We start from the raw sequence: 8,529 nt of genomic DNA on the forward strand, positions 1-8,529 counted from the left end.
AGATACAGCTAGGTACTAAGATAAGCACCTATGATGGGTGGCCATACGAAGTAGGGTGCCTGTGAATTGTACTTATCTACATGAGGTTCCCACAGCTGGGGACAAGATTCTATCCTGGCAGTTTTGCTGCTGACTTAACCATAAATTAAAGATGGATGTAGTTAGAACACAGTCTCCCCCATGGACACAAAGCCCAGGCCCTTCCTTCCAATATTGATAAAGAAAATTTGCAATGATGCCAGAAATGAAAGATATGCATATTCTTGCAGGGAGCTGGGAGATAATTTAGAGACAACAACCACTCTCTTTCTGAGACTTGAAGGAAAGAAGTTGGGAGTTACATTGTAGCCTGCAGAATCACATGGCATTAAGAAAAAGAAAATCGTGCTCCAGGTCTCCTTTAAAAGACGAATTCGATCTTCTGTGATTGAATATGTTCCTGCATACTAATGGAGAAATGGACTGGCTTTTCCTGATCCCATCTAAAGGCAAGAGTATACAACCAAATATTAGCAACTCAACTCAGCAAAGACACATTGTACAAATAAATAGCCTGAATGAGTAGAGCAGTTAAATCTCCTAGATGGCAATTGTTTGGGAAGAATCCTTCAAGTTTCTGAATACATTTTAAAAGATACAGGAATTCGGGGCGCCTGGGTGGCTCAGTCGGTTAAGTGTCTGCATTCGGCTCAGGTCATGATCCCAGGGTCCTGGGATTGAGCCCCGCATCCGGCTCCCCGCTTGGCGGGGAGTCTGCTTCTCCCTCTCCCTCTGTCTGATGTTCCCCCTACTTGTGCTCACTCTCTCTCTGTCAAATAAATAAAAATCTTTAAAAAAATAAATAAATAAAAGATACAAGATTTCAAAGTTAACTCTCCTCAGGTCGGAAATGTATCTTAGCCCTTTAGAAGTTGTAGCTCCTTCCATGGCGACAAACATTTCCCCAGGAGCTGGGTGGCAGCCAGGAAATGGCTTTAGGATAATTAGAAGTATATTAGATGCCAAATATGCCCCCAAAGCAGCCTCTTTTAACAGTCACATAAAATATGGGAAAGACACTTAACAATTCTCATTTTCAATTACAATTCCTTAGGTCTCATTCTTTTTTCCTCAGATATGTATAAGAAAAAACATTTGTCCATGCTCATCCTGCTGATAAAATTTCAATCACTGAAACTTTCCCTTTAAAAGTAACAAGGCTTTTTATCTCCCTGAGTTAGCCAGATAACGATTGCACAGGCCACTCGGAATCACCAGAGAGCTGAAACTGGAGCAGCGCGGATAAATGAGATCCCTGTAGATAAACCACACAATTCAGGGCAGTCGGGAGGTGCAGCCTCTTCCCTCACTTAACCTTGTACCAAAGCTGCTCTGGGTAATTTGACTCCCTGCATGCTTTTCTTTGTTGGAATGGCCTTTAGGGAGATGTTAGCCAGGGAGGCAACACCCTGAAAAGGAAGGAAAACTGTATAAGGACATAGGAGATCTACCCTAACTCATCTGCCACGCTCGCTCAATTACTTGGCTAACAGAAAACCTTAGCTGCCTTACTGGGAAGGGCAGAAGTGACACTGAATGTGTGGGACAGACATCTTGATGTGGAAGAACTCTCCTAAGTCCCTGCTGCGGGCAAGTGGGAGAGTAAGTGGGTTCCAGGCTATTCCAAAAGCTATTACTTTTATCGGTTTACATGTTGGGGTTTCATACAGGATTTCATTTTCTGCAGCGTATCCCCCTACTAAAGAAAGTTTGCAACCCCCTGACCAAAAACAATGGCTTCCTTTCAGTTCTCACACCCTTTGATTCTTTAACGTTCAATAAGAGGGATAAATACCTGCTAAAGCGACTAGAAGGTCTCAAAGTATTAACTAGATATTGATAGAATCTGCAAAATGAAGAGACACTTGAGGGATGTGAAAGAGGAAATTTAAAGGGAAATCCTGAGGATGCATGTCTCCTCTAGATTAGGAAAGAGAGCTACCTCATTCTTTCTTCCTCCCTTCTCATGGCAAACTTCTAGCCCTGCCCCAGTGGTTCTCAGCTCTGGCTGCCCGACAGAATCGCCTTGTGCAACCATTGGGCTTCACGTTTGAGGATTCTGAGTCAACAGATGTGAGGATGGAGCTTTTTCAGCTATTCCAGTTTTGTTTTGCGTACATGTGCGCGTGCGTTCATGTCTGTGTGTGTGTGTGTGTGTGTCTGTGTGTGTGTGTGTGTGTGTGTCTGTGTGTGTGTGTGTGTGTAAGGATCCACAGGTGACTTTGATGTGTAACTAGGATTGAGAATCTCTGCTTCGCTTCAGTTCTCCTACCTTTCCTAAGACTGTTCTCATGAAAGACATGAACAACCTCCCCAAAGTCAGTTATCATTTTTCGGCAGATGACTCGAAATCAAACTCTCTAGAAACAACCGCCTTGCATCTGGGTGTCTCCTCAGCTTTTCGTCCACCAGCCAGCCTTGCCTCCAGTATCACTCCATCTGTGAGGGGCAAAGTCCGTCCAGTGTCTCAAGCTCTCAGGGACCCAAAGGCATCTAAGAGTCTGCCACTCCCTGTGCAGCCAGCGTCCTATCTGCACAAACTTAACAAACCTACTCCTGTAGCTGATTTTAAAGCACGTCCCAGCTTTCCATTCCTACTGCCACGCTGCAAATCAGGATCCCTTTATTTCTTGTCCATGTTGTTTATAGCCACTTACAGGGGTCTCATTCTCCCATCTTTACCCTCTTTGACCTATACTAATCTGACTTCACTAACCCCTTGTTTAAATAACTACAAACAACTAACCCCACAGCCTACCCTTCCAAAAAAAAACAAAAACAAAAACAAAAACAAAAAAACCCCTTCATCTATCTTTTAAGTTCGACAGTAGAAACCCAGTCTAAGTTTCCAGCCTGATCTTGGATTACACAGCGGCAGGAACACAATCCACCAACCAAAGAGCATTGTTCTTTCTTTTGTAAACATGTCCTAGGCTTTCCTAATTATGTGCCCTGAGGGCTCTCACATTCTACAACACCCTCCTCCCCATTCTATGCCACCTCCTTCCTAAAGGCTCTCAGGAATTCTCCAGGTGAATCTGAAGCATAATGAAGAACTCTGTGCCGGATGCTCTTTCATAGTGATCATTATCTCCTGTCTTGTGGTGTGGTTATCTACGGCTATATCTTATCCCCTGTACGAAGCTGTGGCCTCTTCCGAGCCCTGCCCTGTGGGCCTTGGAGCTGTATTGAGAGTGGACTTTGAAACCAGAAAGCCCTGTATTTAAATTCCAGCTTTGCCCCCCAACAGCTGTTTGAGATGGTTCAAATTATTTGACCCTTCTTCTGCTTTAGTTTCCCAATCTGTAAAATGGGAATATTAATATCCAGTTCCTAGGATTAATGTGACATGTGAATGAGTTAATGCATCTAAGGTGTCCGACACACACAAAAAAGGCTCTCAACAAATGGTGGTTCCCATTAATAAATGTTGAATGGAGGCTCCCTGAGCTTTTATCTATAATGGAAGGTGATGTCCTGCTAACCCAGCTTGATGGGAACCTTCCTCTTTGGATATTTGCCACCTAGTCCTTTTTACTCATTAAGAAGATGGTGAGATATTTTTGAGACAAGACTCTGAAGCAGAGAAGTAATGGCGTTTTCCCTATTATCTGTTGGTCAATAATAATAAAGCTTGGCAGTAATAGTGAAATGGCAGGTAGACAGGAAAGGGAGAGAAAGGACAGCAAGAAAACCCTGAATTAAAATATCCAGCAATACATAGTGAGAGATATAAAATGCCTACAACTTTGCAAAACAAATATCTAGTTACATTATGCAACAATGGAAAAAGCCATAGTCAGGAGGGTAGAAATCATTATATAATAGGAGAGCTATTAATATAATACATCAAATCATTATGTCAAATACACAAAAATATAATCCTTCTATGTATAATGCATTTGATAAGATTCAACACCAATCCCTAATAGCGTTATTTTAAGAGTAGAGATAGAAAAAATATTTTCTTAATATAAGAACAAGTATAAGATTAAAACCAATAGCCAGCATTATATATAGGTATATTTTGCTTTTGTTTTTAATTTGACAGAGAGAGAGACAGCGAGAGAGGGAACACAAGCAGGGGGAGTGGGAGAAGGAGAAGCAGACTCCCCGCTGAGCAGGGAGCCGGATGTGGGGCTCGATCCCAGGACCCTGGGACCACGACCCAGGCTGAAGGCAGATGCCTAACAACTGAGCCACCCAGGTGCCCCCAGCATTATATTTAAAAGTAAAACATTAGTGATATCCCCATTAAAAATATGTACAAAAGAAGGAATATTATTTAATATTTTTCTGAAAGTTATAACCAATGCAATAAGACATGATACAAAATTAAAAGTATATTATTAATAATGAAGACATAGAATGATGTTTATTTTGAGATGAAGTCATTATACAACTCTAAGTCCAAAGAAATAATTTAAAAATTGATTAAACACAGAGAATGTAAGATAAACAGGAATTAAAAGCACTCCAATATAATTGAAATAATCAGTCGGAAACTTTTAAAATTCATAATTATATGTAGTTCTTTTTTTTTAAAGATTTTATTTATTTGAGAGAGAGCAAGAGTGTAAGCAGGGAGAGCACAAATGGGATGGGGTGGGAGGAGCACAAGAGGAGAGCACAAAAGGGGGAGGGGCAGAGGGAGAGGGAGAAGCAGACTCCCTGCTGAGCAGGTAGCCTGACTCAGGGCTCAGATCTGAATCTGAGGACCCTGTGATCATGACCTGAGCTGAAGGCAGCCACTTAACCCACTGAGTCACCCAGGAGCCCATATTTATATGTAGTTCTAAAAAAGATTTGAGATGTTTGTGAGAAAAAATTAGTACGGAGAGCCCATACACAGTAACAACAAAAAAATATAAAATGCTTAGAAATAGCCTTAATGCATAATATCTTTCATCTCTTCAAAGAAAAGAGCAAAATTTTATTGTGATATATTTATTAGAGCTTGAAAAAATGGAAAAATATATTGTGTTCCTGAGCACAAAGACATTGTTCTAAATATTTAAATGTTTTCAAAATAATATGGTTTTAATAAAAACACTCAGCAAGTATTTATCAAGCATTTATTATATGCCCAGCAAAATTTTAGGTCCTGGGGATAACCATACAAGGAGTAAATAACACAAAGACTCTACCCACGTGTGTTCAGATTTTTATGGAGCTGACACATCAAATAAAGCCTTACTATAACATAATGTCAGATAATAATATGTGCATTGAATAAAAATAAAACAGGGCTAAGAAAGAATGAAAGGAGGAGAATGTTGTTTAGAAGAGAGTGGTCAGGAAAGACCTTTGAGGAAGTAACACATGAACAGAGAGTTGAATAAAGGGTAGTAGAGAGCCATTTGGCTGTCTGAAGGAATAGTGTTTCTTGCAGAGGGAATAGCAAATGCAAAGACCAGACATGAAACCATGCCTGATGTCTACCAGGAACAATTAGTAACCCGATGTTGTTGAAACAGAGCAAGCGAAGTGAAGACTGGTAGGGGATTACAGAGGTAATATGGAACAGATCATCTAGGGCCTTGTGGGTCATATAAGCTCTGGATTTTGTCCAAAATCTGATGGTAGCCACTGGAAAATTTTTATCAGATGAGGATGTGATTTAATTATATTTTTAAAAAATTTTGTCTGGTCTCAGTGCTGAGAATACATAGGGTAGAAATGAGGGGGAAATAGTAAGAGCAGTTAGATGGCTATTGAATTCAGCCTGGGAAAAAAAATGGACTTGTGCTGGGGTCAGTAGGAGCAGGGGAATCAGAAGTAGATTCCAGATCTATTTGGAGATAGACAAAAGGTTTGCTGATGGGTTAAGTAAGAGGGGTGAGAGAAAGAGAGGGATCAAGGTTGGCCCCTAGGTTTTGTCTTGAAGCAACTGGTTGGATCATAATGTTAATTACTGAGATGGCAGAGATGGGGAAAGAAGCAGGAGTTGGGGACTGAAATCAAGAGCTGTGTTTTGAATATATTAAGTTTGAAATGTCTATCAGACTCCAAGTGGAGATGATGAACAGGCAGTTGTTATGAATCTGAGACTCAGGCGTACTTCTTGGGCCATCAGCAGGTAGGTGGTCCATAAAGCCAGCGGGTTGGATGAAGTCATCTGTGGAGACGATGTACACAGAGAGACGTCTAGGGGTTGCCAACATTTAGACTTTGGGACAAGGAAGAAAATCCAGCAGAGGAAACTGAAAGGAGGCAGCTAGTAAAATAGGGGAGAAACTTGCAGAGTTTAGAGTTTCAGAAGCCAAATAAGTAGTTTAATATAACTCCCATCAAAATATCAGTAATTTGGGGTGCCTGGGTGGCTCAGATGGTTAAGCATCTGCCTTCAGCTCAGGTCATGATCCCAGGGTCCTGGGATCGAGCCCCACATCGGGCTCCTAGCTCAGCGAGGAGCCTGCTTCTCCCTCTCCCTCTGCCTCTCTCCCTGCTCATGCTTTCTCTCTCTCTCTCTGTATCTCTGTGTCTCAAATGAATAAATAAAATCTTAAAAAAAAAAAAATCAGTAATTTGTTTTTATTAACTAATAAAATAATCTAAAACATACCAGGAATTTTAATGCACACCTAGGATATTGGGCCATCCCACCACATACTTCTTTTATAACAACTGATATAGACATGATATTTTATGACCTTGTCAATGAAAATGAACCCCTATATATAATCTGTATAACCCTTCCATCTTTATACCGGCATACTTGTTTCAGCCACCTTGCTGGTGCCCTTGTAGCAAGGTAACAAAATATAGCCCATGCTTGAGAAGATTTTGCCTAGGAAATATTGCAAAAAAAAATTTTTTTAAGTAGGTTCTGTGGAGCCCAACTCACGACCCTGAGATCAAGACCAAAGCTGAGATCAAGAGTTGGACACTTAACCAACTGAGCCACCAAGGCATCCCAGAAATTTTGCTTTTGATACTCACAGATTGATACTATTTATGTAACTATCCATTATGCCATAAGAAAGCATATTAAACCATTGGGCAGTGATGAATTATTTAATAAATGGTATTGGGACAAGTGTCTAGAAAAATGAAAACTAAATTGATTTCTTACTTCATTCCACACACCAAAATAAATTCTAGGTTGACTAAAATATTAAGTATTTAAAATTCCAATAATAGAAACATTTAAAGAAAATACAGACATCTATTTATAAAACTTCTATAAGGGGGATGATTTCCTAAGCTTAGAAATAACAGAAGAAATTATAAAGCAAAAGATTAGCAGATTTGAATCTACAAAAATGAAAATTCTATGCATAAAAAGCCATGAGGTAAATATTAAAATGGAAAAATGTTTTCAATAAAATATCAAAGTTAATATATTTTCTGCAAAAGAGCTCATGCAAACTGATATGAAAAGCTATAGGGTCCCAGTGATAACTGGTCAATAGAATACTCATAAAAGAGATCATTACCTGAAAGAGAAAATCCAGCTGGCTAGCTCATATGCAAGCATGTTGGTTCTTAATAATAATCAAAGAAATAACACAACAAACTTATAATTTTTCAGCAATACTATTACTAAAGATTTGTTTTTAAAAAATCATAATAGGGACGCCTGAGTGGCTCAGTTGGTTCAGCATCTGCCTTCAGCTCAGGTCATGATCCCAGGCTCCTGGGATGGAGCCCCGCTGAGCCAGGAGCCCGCTTCTCCCTTTCCCTCTACAGCTCCCCCTGCTTGTGCTCTCTCTCACTCAAATAAATAAATACAATTTTTTTTAAAAAATTAAAAATAAAAATCATAATATACAGTCAGGTAGAGTTCAGTAAGGAGGGTCTTCATTTATCCTGACGCTATACATTTATTTGAATTTGTATCAAGATCCTTAAAAAAAAAGGGGGGGGTCCATACTCAATGGGTGACCCAGCATCTCTATTTACAGACTATCTTAAAGAAATAATCCTTATCTGGAGAAAAATTGTTATTTAAATAAATAAATAATATGATTATTTATAGTGGTCTTTAAATAAAAATAATGTAAATGCTTTGCAGAGAGAGTGGACTTGAAACAGTTAAATTAGAAACCAGCTTTCCTTGTGACAGCCAGAAATAATTCTTAATGTTACAAAAGAAGCTTCACCGTGTGCGTATTTCTGTCCAGTGGGGATCTCTTTGTAGCTCTGACCCCAATCAGTAAGTTACTCTGTCCACCAAAAGGAGAAGAATTTAGTTGCCATCCCTACAATATGGGCAGAACAGAGAGTCTGCTGACCCAGGAACCCAGGGAACCCAGAGTAAAGGACCAGAAAACTCCACGGTCGGGCAAATAAAAGGGAGGCCCCTCTGATAAGAAATAAGCAGCAGTAGGCATCTTTGCAGAGCTTAGGGAAGGAAAACAAAGTCTCCTTTGTGATGAAATTGATAAAGACTATTATCTTGGGCAAACTCAAAGCAAAAATAGGCTTCTGCTGAGAAATGAGGGTCACAATAAAAGAAAATGACATTCCTTAAAAAAAAAAGAAAAA

Source organism: Halichoerus grypus, chromosome 3 (genome assembly GCF_964656455.1).
Source record: "Halichoerus grypus chromosome 3, mHalGry1.hap1.1, whole genome shotgun sequence".
Classification (NCBI taxonomy): Eukaryota; Metazoa; Chordata; class Mammalia; order Carnivora; family Phocidae; genus Halichoerus; species Halichoerus grypus.